Below are 14,061 nucleotides of genomic sequence, written 5' to 3' on the forward strand. Positions count from 1 at the left end.
CCCTCTTCTGGAGTGTCTGAAGACAGCTACAGTGTACTTACATTTAATAAATAAATAAATCTAAAAAAAAATGTTAACTTATTACTATAATTTACTGCTAGCAATAAGTTCTTGCTGGTCATTTATCTGGGACAAACACAAGATCAAAATCCTTCTTTGCCTTCATTTTCTCTTCTCTTCATTTCCAGGGCAAGGGAGGAAAGCAGACTTAACTAGCCGCAGCTTAACAGCTTGTGATCGAATTAGTGCTTCCAAGTGCCTTATCCAAATTAGTGCAGGATGAGACATTCAGCTCCCCAAACTGCTGCCGTTACCTCGCTGGTGCCTGTGCATCCTAAAGCCCTGGGATGAGGGTGTGGGGGTGCGGACCCATAGCACACACAGCTATGGGAACCTAGACTGTCCAGTGGGAAAGAGAACAGAAAAGGTGTGCGTTGAATTCTGGCCCACGATTTATTAGTGATTTGTATTTCAGTCTTATTTATAAAATGAAAACACCAATGATGCTTCAGATGGCTGTTGGGAAGATTAAAGATAATATACAAGAATAATATGGAGGAATGCGCTATATAAAAAGGCATTGTTTCCATTCTGAGCAGAGGAATTTTTTTTCTCTTTTCATTTTTTTTTCCTTTTGGCTGAATAAAAAGCATGTGTCTCTGCTTGGATCTTTTCTCTTTCTTTCCATCTACATGGGTTCTCTCTCTCTCTCTCTCTCTCTCTCTCTCTCTCTCTCTCTCTCTCTCTCTCTCACACACACACACACAGCTTACCATTGCACAAAGCTGGCTAGCTGGCCCTGGGGCTTCTCCTATCTTTATCTCCTGTCTCCCCATAGGAGCACAGAGCTCCCAGGCAAACTGCTCTATCCATCTAGATTTTACACTGTTCTGGGGATTTGAACTCAGATCTTCACACTTGTACAGCAAACACTTATACCTGTTAGGCATCTCCTCAAGCTCCTCTCTTCCCTTCCTGCTGCTATCTTGCTCTGAAAGTTGTAAAGAAAAAACAAGCAGATGATTGTACTCGCTCAGTTAATCTCAGGCAAGCTTCTGGCATGTCTACTAGTTATTAAAGTCCCAGAAGATGGGTCTGATTTACACTGTGTGCCCAGGGTCCAGCTGGTGCCAAACACATGGCAAACAAGTGCGATGCTTATTGAATTCAGACTGTATTAGCCAGTGGAAAACCCAACTATATCACATCACAGTCATTTTTCAGTCCATCCGTCCAATAAATATTTATTGCTTGCCCACCATCTGCATGAGTGAGTTTTGTGGCTAACGGTAGAGATGGTGAAACAGACAATGACTTTACTTAGAAAGCAAATGCTCCCCAGCATTTTCCCTCAAGCTTCTGGAGCCAGCATCGGGCATCCTGTAACAAAGCTGCACAAAAGAGTAAATTGCACACCGAAGCTGGGTAGGCTGCACTTAAGCCCCTCCTCCCCACTTACTTTAAAATGTGTCTCTCAAAAACTATTGTCCAACAATGTTAGTGCTTCAATTTTCCATGAGCCCATGTTTACAAATTTGATTTTACAAATGTGATGCTAGTGATATTTGGCTTCTCGAAATCTGTCCGCTGAGGACCCTGATAGATATAAATGGAGGAAGCAATGTCACATGTTTATTTGAGGAGCCTCTCCTCGGCACCTAGCCCGAAGGCTGACATATTTACCCAGTTCTTCAGACCCAACATAGCTTGTCACCTTTGGCTTAATTAGAGTGCCCCCCCTTGTGTAATTGTTGAAATAGTGTGACTGTTCCTTATATCAGCTCTAAAACTCCAAGTATGCTCCAGCTGCCAAACATAAGAAAGCTAACAGTGCTATAGCCGCTACAAATTTATCCCTCTGTGAGCATGGCATCTTTAAATCAGCCAATCATGACACTTTGGGTGAGCTTAAGGGATAATGTCCTCTGATTTTATGTGTGTGTGTGTGTGTGTGTGTGTGTGTGTGTGTGTATGTGTGAAGGTCAGTGGACAACCTTGATGTTATTCCTCTGTTCTCTGTGTGCACACTTGTATGTATACAACTGTGTATGTGAAGGTCAGTGGACAACCTTGATGTATTCCTCTGTTCTCTGGGTGCACACTTGTATGTATACAACTGTGTATGTGAAGGTCAGTGGACAACCTTGATGTATTCCTCTGTTCTCTGTGTGCACACTTGTATGTATACAACTGTGTATGTGAAGGTCAGTGGACGACCTTGATGTTATTCCTCTGTTCTCTGTGTGCACACTTGTATGTATACAACCGTGTATTTGAAGGTCAGTGGACAACCTTGATGCTATTCCTTTGGTGCTGTTCCAATATTTATCTGTCTGTTTTGTTTTGTATGTTTGTTTTTTGAGACAGTCTTTCACTGGCCTGGAACTTACCATGTAGGCTAAAGCTCTTTGGCCAGCTAGCCCTAGGGACCTGCCTGTCTCCAGTTCTCCAGCTCCGTGGTTACAAACATGTCTGGCATTTTAAACCAGTGTTCTGGGGGTTGAGCTCAGGCGCTGGTACTTGCAAGACAAGTGCATTACTGACTGGCTTTTTCTAGCCCATTTCCACAGAGCTTAGTGACATGCATAGATGCATGATGGTTCTTCCATTCTCCCTCCTTCCTTCCCTCCCTCCCTTCCTCCCACCTCCCCCTCTCTCTCCGTTCTTTTTGAATGTAAATCTATTCACCCTCACTAATGATTCACATACATAGAGGCTCCATGTGTGTGTGTGTGTGTGTGTGTGTGTGTGTGAGAGAGAGAGAGAGAGAGAGAGAGAGAGAGAGAGAGAGCTGCCTCAAGACCAAATGAAAACAAAGCACACACACAAACAGAAAGCAGCCACTAGAAGAATATGAACTCCCACCAAATGCAAAATGTCCAAGAAGGCCAGCAAAACCTTTCTGCAAAGGTGTAAAGAACATATTTGGCTGTGCAGACCCCGTGGTCTTTATTGCCATCCTTAGGCCCTTGCAGCATGATATCATTCACTCCTATAAACAAGAGTGGGTGTGGCTGTACTCCAATAAAACTTTATTTACAAGAGCAGGTTGTAGGCTGCGTGTATTGAGCCCATGGGTCATAGTTGTTGGTCCCTGCTGTATAGTAACAGGCTCTATTGTTCCTAAAACTCTCTAGAGTTATTCTCTCTCATCTACAGAGTCCTCCTGTGTAGAAGGACTGATGAAACAAGCCCCACTGAGTGCTGGGAAGGTCAGACAGGACTTAATGGTGCCTGGGACTGTTAGAGCTTTCCGTCTTGCTTTTCCCTGCCAAGCATCCAGTGCTGCAATCCAGGGCACCCTCCTCTATTGCCTGCATCAGGGTAGTTTGCATTTTACAACAGTGCAGGCACTAGATCTGGATTGCTAGAATGAGATACTCAGGAAACTAAAGAACTAACATAGTGGCCCAAGAGGACTCGCTGTGAGAGACTGCTGATTTAGCTAGCATTCCAGGAAGAGGCTTCTATACCTAGGGCCCTCTCTCCTTTCTCAGTTGCTCTCCTTACTTCGATGGTACCCTTCACCTATGCTTTCTGGCTTACCATCCAAGGAAATGAGCCTTCTAAGTTGTAAATCATGGAATCAGACTTGCTCCATGCCTGTGGAGTCCAGTAGCACTCAGGCATGTTCTATGGGGGAGGGGAGCATTGCACGGGCTCAGAGTGCAGAAAGGTTTTGCGTTGAGATAACTAGAGTTTTGGAGGCAGACAGCCTTGAGATAGGATTCCTATTCCTGTTACAGAAAACAATATGAATTGGGGCAAAATAACCTCATGTTATAAACTAGTTGTAATACTTCCCTCATAGTAGTGTTGGAGAGGGCTATATATAAAGCATGTCAACAAAGGGCCAAGATGATCTAGAGTCTGATGTATATTTATTTACTCTCACATAAAAGTCACATATGTATGGCATGAAAGCAGAGGGGTGGAAAAAGAACAAAAGTTTACAGAAGGGACTGGGCACAGGGACCCTTGTTTCTTCTCATTGCACTGTCCTCAAAGATGGAACTGTAGCTCATGCATAAATATTGTTGAAGAAATAGAAGGCAATCATCATCATCATCATCATCATTTTTCTCAAGGGAGATGTGGAAACTGAGATATTTATCTCTAACATCAGCACCATTTATTGTCCCCTATAATCTCTCTGCACTTGGCTACCATCACTGGAATCAAGCCCTGCATAATTTTTAATGCATTGCTACTTCAAATCCCAGTTGCAAACTTGGCAGAATGGCCAAAGTTAAGGGACTTGGAAGTCGGCTCTGAGTTTAAACTCAAATGCCTCTTCCATTTCCTGGGCAGTACCATGCAAGTTTGGAGAGTTGTAGTGGTACAGGGTTAATACAAATTGCCTTTCAAGGAAACTGGGGAGAGTTAAGTACTGGTAGTATTCCTCCCCTTTTATTGAAAATAGATTTTTCTCATATAATATACACCGATTATGGTTTTTTCCTCCCTCTATGTCTCCCAGTTCTTCCCTCACCTCCCCTCCCATTTGAATCCACTACCTTTCTGTCTCCCATTAGGGAAAAACCCCAGGCATCTAAGGGATAATAATATTTTTTTATTTTTTAATTCTTCTCTCATATATTACAACCTGACTTAAGTTTCCCCTCCCTCTCCTCACTCCAGCCTCTCCCTCCACACTGTACCCCCCTCTCCCCAAGACCTATCTCTCCCTCAGAAAAGAGTAGGCTTCCCAGGGACATCAACCAAATACAGCATAACAAGCTACAATAAGACCAGGCACATATCATCACATTAAGGCTGGACAAGGCAACCCAGTAGGAGGAAACGGGTTCCAGGAGTAAGCAAAAGTGCCAGGGTCAGCCCCTCCTCCCACTGTTAGGATCCTCACATGAACACCAAGCTACTTAGCCATAACATATATCAGAGGACCTACATCAGATCCATATAGCCTCCCTGATCTTTGCAAGTTCCCATGAGTTCTAGTCAGTTGATTCTGTGGGCTGCGATTTCTTGATGTATCCCTGATCCCCCTGGTTTTTCCAATCCTTTCCCCTCTTCCTTCACAGGACTTCTCAAGCTCCTTCTAATGTTTGGCTGTGTGACTCTTCTATACTCCCCCCTCCCCCCCCCAGTGTGTATTTCTGGCCTCTTTGTAAAAAAGTAAAGTGTCCATAGGTATGCATGTCTGGGTTTTCAGTTTGATTCCATTGACCAATGTGTTTGTTTTTGTGCCAATACCATGCTATTTTTATTACTATAGCTCCATAGTACAATTTGAGGTAGGGGATGGTGATACCTCAGCAATTCTTATTATTCAGGAGTATTTTAGCTAGCCTGGGCTTTTTGTGTTTACATATGAAGCTGACAGTTGTTCTTTTAAGATGTGTGAAGAACTGTTGAAATTTTGATGGGGATTGCATTGAATCTGTAATTGCTTTTGGTAGAATGGGGTTTTTGCTATGTTCATCCTATCAATCTGTGAGCATGGCAGATCTTTCCATCTTCTGATATCTTCCTTAGTTTCTTTCCACAGAGATTTGAGTTTTTAACATCCAAGTCTTTTACTTGTTTGCATTGAGTAACCCCAAGATAATTTGTATTTTATATGAGGCTATTGTGAAAGATGTCTGACATTTTCTCAGTGTGCTGTATGTGTGTGTGTGTTGTTGTTGTTGTTGTTGTTGTTGTGTGTGTGTGTGTGTGTGTATCCATGAGTTAATTTTGCATCCAGCTACTTTGCTGAGAGTGTTTATCAGCAGTGAGGAATTCTCAGTTGAGTTTTTAAGGTTATGTACACTATCATATCGTCTACAAATAAAGATGCTTTGACTTCTTCTGTTCCAATTTGTATCCTGTCGGCCTCTTTCAGTTGTTTTATTGCTCTAGCTAAGACCTAAAGTACTATACTGGATAGGTATAAAGAGAGTGGACACATGTCTTGTTCCTAATTTAAGTGGAATTGCTTTTAATTTCTTGCCATTTTACTTGATATTACTTCAAACTTTATTACGTTGAGATATCACCCTTGTATCCCTAATCTCTCCATAAACTTTGTCATGAAAACGTGTTGGATTTTGTCAAAGGCCTTTTCTGTATCTAATAATATGATCATGTATTTTTGTATTTCTGTTTGTTTATATGGTATACTATATTTTTTGACTTATATATGTTGAACCACCCCTGTGTCTCTCCCAGTGGTGTCTTCATAAACATAAAAATATTTGTAGACAGGCCTCTTCATTTTTTTTTCTGGATAATAGAGAAATTAGGTTAAGTATGTTGTTTGGTATTCCCAGAAACTCTTTCTCATTTTTCAAACTGTATCTCTTTCGGGTCATCAGAGCGTAATCCATATTATTCAGGCATGAGAGATGCTGATAATCTGAAGTGTGGTCACTCTGTGTAGGAAGTAGTATGGCAGTCGTGGTCATTGGAATATGTGTGCCGACCATTGTTGTTAACTTAAATGAGATCTTAGTCCTTTTTCACGATACAATGTAGTACTAGAGGCAAGCCAACTTTATAAAGAAAATGAGTTTATTCATAAGGAACATGGTACAGTGGTTTGTTGTGGGTACCTCTTGACTAAATTACATAGTAGTGATGGGAGGGATGGTGATGTGTGTAGAAAGAAGACACACACACACACACACACACACACACACACACATCTTGAAACATGACAACAGAGAGTTGGACTCTCTCTTATAACAACTCATTCCTATTGAGATCAGGAACCCTTTAAGAGCTATCTTAATCTCTTCTACAGGTAGCTATCCTGATAGCCTAAGGATACCTCATAAAACCTCCCACCTCTTAAAATTTCCATCATCTCCTGTATTACCATACTTGGGGCCAAGCTTTTCACACAGGCACCTCTTGGGACACAGTCAAACTATGCTCAAATCATAGAGAGTGGCTACTGAGGCTGGTTAGGAAACTTACAGAGGTGACACAGTTTACATGTTCCTCTTCCTCGCCATCATCTGCTCCTCCCAATCGTGTGTGTGCGTGTGTGTGTGTGTGTGTGTGTGTGTGTGTGTGTGTGTGTGCATGCTTGCATGGATATGGGTGTCTTTGCAAGGGGTCAACTTTGGATGTCATTCCTCAGTCTACCTTAGTTTTTAAGATTAAATCAGTGAGCATTGCATGTGCAGCCTACTGATTGGCCTAGGCTGGTTGGCCAGCAAGTTTCAGAGATCTTCCTGTCTCCAAATCCCCATGGATGGTGTTAGAAGCATGCATCCCCACAACCAGCATTTTACACGGTGTTTCGGTCAAACTCTGGTTCTCATAGTCATGCTGCAAGCATCTTATAGACTGGGTCCTCCTGGCTTGTTGCTTCTGATATCTCCCACCAAGCATCCTCTGAGAGAATCTTTTAATTTCTTCTTTCTGAGGCAGACATGGGCACAGAGAAGTCTCTCTTTACTATAGTCATTTTCAAATGTGATTGGTAGACCCTTGCATGGAGTCTGAGACCCATTCATGAAGCCCATGAGGTCAAAACTGTTATACACCACCACTTTTTTTTTTTTCTTTTGGTAGATGTAATTTTTTAATGCAATACTTGAGACAGACTAACTTACAAAGAAAAGGGATTAGTCATTCTTCCCAATTTAGGAGGCTGAAAGTCTAAAGAGCATGGCATAGTCTTTTGAGGCCCCTCTTGGCACACGTGGAAGAAAGACGTGTCTCAAAGCATGACGCCAGAAATTCAGAGATTCAGAGACTCAGAGATTCAGAGACTCAGAGATTCAGAGACTCAGAGACTCAGGGATTCAGAGACTCAGAGATTCAGAGACTCAGAGACTCAGGGATTCAGAGACTCAGAGATTCAGAGACTCAGAGACTCAGAGCTTGGGCTTGCACTTGTAACAACACAAAGGTAAATTACTGTTCCACAGTCTTGTTATTTTCTCTAGTGTGGGTAAAACTCATACCTTCCTGTCACAAACCAAGGCAGTGGCTCTAATTTGTTCTAGTAGCCCCTGTGTTTTGTACTGCTACATTCATTGCTCCATTAAACAATTTACTTTTCCCACTGAAAATGATATGTATATGTGTTTTTAGTGTATTCCGTGAGTCATAGTCCTAAGTCTAGTGTCTAGAAAGCCCTTCTGTGCGCTGGTGGTGGAGAAGCTGTACATAATTGCTGGATTATTTATTTATTTATTTATTTCCATTTTCCCTCTGAGGAACACATTTTCCTAAAAGGGTGATTAACAGTCAAATGTAGTTATTCCAACGTGGGCATTGGGGAGATCTTTTTTCAAAAGGGAATATAGTTAGCCTCCCACTTCCAGGAAAACAACTGTCATAACGTGTTGACAATGATGGAGTTGAGGCTTACAAGCATTATTAAAATTTAGGAAACCTTGCATCTACTGCTGTGAGTGTGACAGCATGCCACTTCTTAAAATTGTTTTTCCCAATGAGATCACAGTGAAAAGGAATGTGATTATTTAAAAATATTATACAATGAAATGTGTCAACATTTGGGTGATCTGTAACTTAGTAAACTGATATTTTCCAAATGACTGATACATGGTGTTAGACAGTCTTGTGTGGGTAAAAGACATATCGAGAGTAGGGGACAGATCACTGGTTTTAATGTAATGGCGTTCAATGATCTCCTCGTGCTTTTGGTTTTCATAGTGGGGCTCATTGTTGGGCTTGGTCATTTGCTGAATTTTGGTGTAACAGCCAAGGAGACTAGCCCAGCCATCTGAAGAGGCTACTCAAGCGCTTCTGCATCCGCAATATTCACACGGTTGTATGATGTCATTTTTGCATATATGCTTTAATCCAATTAACAAGTCACAGATTTGAGAACATGACTGATTTGATTAAACTAGCCATCGAAGAATTCTTTTAAAAATATAAAACAGTGCAAGTCTTCTCATGATCTTTTTTGTTGTTGTTACTTGTTTGTTTGAGAAAATAGTATTTTCTTAAAAAATGTTAATGCTGTTGGCCTAAAGCCTATTTGTATTTTAACATTTTCTCAGGTTTAAGTCTTAATATGGCAAGTGCTGTCAGTTTTAGGAAACATATGAGGGGGTGCTTTGTGTGCTTAATAATTTTTAAGAGCATGAAAGGGTCTCAGGGTTCAAGGCCTGCTACTTTAAGAAGTTCAGGGCTGGGGGAAGGGCTCAGTGGAAAAAAAAAAGCACTTGCCAGGTTAGCTCAGAGAACTGAATTTGGATCCTCACAGCTGGATACAGAAGCATCTGTCTGTAATCCCAGTACTCTTAAGGTGAGATGGGAGATGGAGACAAGAGACTCTTGGCTGCTCATGGGCCACTGGCCTGGTTTACTTAGCAGTGACAAGAGACACTCCCTGATTCAAATAATATAGAAGAGAAGACTTGGTTCCAGGTTGTTATTTATCTCCTACATGTGTGCCATTGTATACATACACACAGAGTTGTATGCATAGGCACACAGACACATGCACATGTACACACATGCAAAGATAGAAAAAGATGTATTTGTATATAAATGTATTTGCTTGAGTGTATGTATGTGTATCATATATATACAGATACCCACAGAGGCCAGGAGAGGGCATCAGAAATCCTGGAACTGGAGTTCCAGACAGCTGTGGGTGCTAAGTACTGAGTACTGAATACTAAACCTGGGTTCTCTGCAAGAGCATCTCTTAGTTGCTAAACCATCTCTCTAGCCCCACATAGGATTGCTCTTCTTTTTTATAAGAGGCTCAGGAGTTCCAGTATATGAAGGAGTGTCAGCTAAAACTATGCTTCACTCTTGGGCAGTGATGAAGAGGCGGTGAGACCAGGATAGTGTTCAGAATGTGTGCTCTGTCCAGTGGGGTGTGGGGTAGGATAGCTAGCCAGCTTCCATGCCACATATTGGCTGTTGGTATGTGGAAGGAATGGTTAGATGTTCTCTTTCTAAAGAAAACCCAGAACTTCGGGCCTTAATGTCAAATCTTTCAGATTTTAATTGGCAGTACATTGGAGAAATTTTTAGCCTACTCTGTGGGCCTAAAGAAACTTCTGGGGCAATTGTGCTGGGATGGACCCCTGTGTTCAACCTCTCCTTCAGGCTATGGGTTGGTGTTGCTTTATAACTGTGATGAAAATATTTATTATTGAGAGTTTGAAGAATTAGGAAAGATTTCTAAATTCTGCGGAGGTGATATGATTCTTTTAAAAATGACAAAACCCATAAATTGCTAGATACTTAGAAGGCCATTATATTCTGCATGGCAGACATTGTGTTCGTGCCTCTGGGAGCCTGGAGGGAGGAGGGAGGGCTTATCCTTTCTGCCTCTGAATTCTTTCTCTGGAAACGAGTGCTTTTTTGTCTCTACCCTTTACTGTAGTGAAACCAACTCCAGACAACACAATAGCTCTTTGTTTTGTTACAGTATAGTTACACTCTACTGTTCACAAAGCTTCGCCTCCGTATAAGTTAGAAAAAAAAAAAAAGAAAGAAAAGAAAGAAAGAAAGAAAAAGAAATGAAGCAGCACTGGGTTCTGTGACTTTCAGCAGCTCATAGCTCGGTTGGTAACAAGAATGAAAACCAGCTCATAAGTTGTGTGAGAGGAAAATTTATCAGAATTGCCTGAATAAAAATGTCTTTTAATTTAACGTAACATGCTAATTTCAAGAAAGCAATCCATGTAAAATATGCTTTCATGCTCCTAAATCAAATGACTTTAATATTTGCAATGGGTATGGAATAATAACTATTGCAAAGACTTAAGGTTCCCCCAATAGCTTTTGCTTTCCTGTTTATTTAAAACAAGCAAGCCAAGCAGCAATTATGTTACTCACGTTAATTGATGTCCTTTTTGTCTGTGATGCCATCATCTATCCTTCCATGGATGTAAAGTGGAAGCAAAATCAGTTGTTGGGGCCTCAGTGAATTGGAAAGACGACAGGCAGAGTCATAGCTTCGTGGGGTTGGAGTTTCACTTCTTTCATCTCCACTCATGGTTAGATAAGCTATTGAGTGAATTATATGAAGCCAACCTTGTGGTTCACAGTGTGGAAATAGGGGCAGATCTCAGCACTGAATGGGGGCAGAACTGGTGGTCAGGACAACTATATGTAATAAAAGCCAGCCTCTGGGAAGGGTTTGTCAACATGGGCAAAGTGTTGATATTAAATATGCTTTCATAGATGAGTTCTTTATTACAATGAAATTTTAGAAATGTACTTATTTATTTAGTTTTAATTTGTGTATGTATGCATGTGTGTGTATGTGTTGTGTGTGTGTGTGTGTGTGTGTGTGTGTGTATGTTGTATATATTTACATGAGTATGCAGAATCCATAGAGGCCAGAAGAGGGAATTGTTTCTTGGAGATGGAGTTGTGAGTCACTCAGCTGGAGGGGTGGGAGACCAGGAAGTGCTCTTAGCCACTAAGCCCCCTCTCCAGTTCCTACAATGCCTTCATGAGAGAGGTGCAGTAGCCAGATTCATTTGTAGCTACAAAATGAGCTAGTATTTGGTCCTTGGCAGTAGGGTCTACAACTGTCTTCCACTCTTCCTTTCTGTCTTCCTCTCGGCTGGTCTGTGATGCCAGTGAAGAGCCAGGGGAGGAGGCTGGGGGATCATGACTATCATTTGAGTTACCCAGAACACAAACATTGATTTACCTTGGGGTTCAATAAACCTTTTAGCAAGCAATTCTAAGGACCTCATTTTAAGATACAGAGTGTAAAATCTTCTCAATGGTGAAAGAGTATTTTGCCTGCTAGAACTGTAATTTATTTTATTTTTATGGTGCGTAGGCATCTTTGTTGTATGTGTGTGTGTGCCATGTCACATGTATGGAGGACAGAGGACAGGGTTAGGGAATCAGAGTTTGCCGTAACTCTCGGGGATCGAACTCACATTGTCAGACTTGTGCAACAAATATTTTTATTCACTGAGCCAACTCATCTGCCCGTGAATGGTAATTTTGAAGAAGGTGTGTGTGTGTGGTGGGGGGGGGGGAGAGTTAATTTTAAAAGCCAATAAACAATCTAAGCTCTACAAACTTCAGAAAACACTCTTCATAAGACAATGGTTTTATAATATCATCTATTTGAGAGTATAAAGATAATTCATTTTGTTTAACTTTTAAAAAAAAGTAGAAATAGTCCAGAAAAGTCCCTTTGAATTTAGTAATTTGTTCTTGGTAATGTCATTTACTGTCAGGTTGGCTGTCAGACTCAAGCAAACCGCTGGCAAGATTCATTTGTAATTGAGCTGTTAAGGCTGCTGCAGTGAGCTTGTGGTACTGCTCTGTGTTTCCCCCAGTAGATCCAGGAATTCTGATAAATTTATTTCATATGTTTCCCATCAAAAAGAAAAAAAAATAAATGGCGCATTTATAATTGTATATGCTGTGTTACTGAATGTATTTCCTCAATAAGAGTGAACTTCTGTTCTTATTAAACATTAATAAGAACCAAATCTTCTACTTACAATTTCGCATTTCTGATGATTGCAAGAATTTCCCACAAACTAGCTTCTGGTTCCATACAGTTCAAATTATGTTTCTTCTGCGGTGCCCACAGACTTCATGCTGGGTGCCATACATCCTGTGGATATTTTTGACATGACATCTGCTTCTTGTCCTTGGGCCAGACAAGTTGGCCCAATGAATGTTTCTAAGAACTGTTGCTATACCAGGATGACTAACACTGGCTTCACCATGCCTAGAAGTAACTCTACACTGGATTCCCATGAAGTGCACCCTAGCTGAACTGTTTAGGTAGGTCTGTAAAATGCTATCTTATGGCTACTCCCAACACCTGCTATCCAGGGAAGCCTTGACAGAGAACAAGCGCAGAGGACTTACTGTTCCTAACATATTGAAGTTAACATCTGTTTTTGCATGTCTTAGAAATGTGGTTGACCATGTGAATATTGGCAGGAATGCTCAGCTGGGCTTCGTGACAACCTCGTCAAGTAATCGGAGAGAAGGAATACATCACTGCAGGTAGGGAAGAGTCTGACGAAGACATATTATCTTGAAGAGACTTTGAATAGTGCCAGCTAATCATTGAAGTAAAGCAGTTTTAAAAAGGGGCAAATTTTTGACATGATTTAATAATTTAATTAAGCCAGAGGCTATAGCCTCATGGACATTGAATATTACAATAAGCCAGCTACTGATAGATATATTGAAACTATAGCCATGAGGCTGAGACTGGGTATTTGTGAGTTGGAATGAAATTCCTAGAGCAAATTTAATAATTGTTATAGAAAACTCTATAATTGCTATCCAGTTCATTTGTGCACATTTTAAGACAATTGTTTCATGAATCAAATTGATCAGGCATTGCTTTAATATATTAATTTATATATATTAAGGCATGTATACATATAATTAAATTAATGAGTTAATTTTTTTTTTTACTAGATCTGATAATTTCAAACATATTCTTGTAATAGCAAGCAACCATAAACCATCATTGGTATAAGCAATATTATTATACCATTTATCATTCTTCTGTATGTAAGCCACCTCAAGCTAAGCTGGGCCAGCCTACACCCTAGGCTGTGAGCTCTATTAAGTTTGCAGCATTACAATGATGTTGGATTTTTCTGTTCCTATTTAATGAAGGAGTTGAATTTATAGCCAGAGCAATAAGGCAAGAGAAAGGAATAAAATGGATACAAATAGAAAAGGAAGGAATCAAGGTGCTACTCTCAGCAGATGATGTCATTTCAACCAGGAAAATCTTAAAGACACCATTATAAGACACATTCACATGCAAGCATCCACACACTTGCTTTTGGTTGTGGTCGCAAGACAGCCCATGATGTCATTATTCAGGTGCTGCCTATCTTGTTGCTATTGGTTTTAATTACTTATTTGATTTTCAAGACTGTAATAAAATTGCATCATTTTCCCTTTCTCTTTTCTCCCTTCAAATCCTCCCACGTATCCCTCCTTGCTTTCTTTCAATTCATGGCCTCTTTTAAAGTTTTCATTAATTGTTGTGACATACTGTCTTAGTCACGGCTCCATTGTTGTGAAGAGATACGACCAAGGTAATTCTTATAAAAGCAACTGTTTAATTGGAAGCTTGCTTGCAGTTTCAGTTGAGTT

Source organism: Mus pahari, chromosome 5, assembly GCF_900095145.1.
Source record: "Mus pahari chromosome 5, PAHARI_EIJ_v1.1, whole genome shotgun sequence".
Classification (NCBI taxonomy): Eukaryota; Metazoa; Chordata; class Mammalia; order Rodentia; family Muridae; genus Mus; species Mus pahari.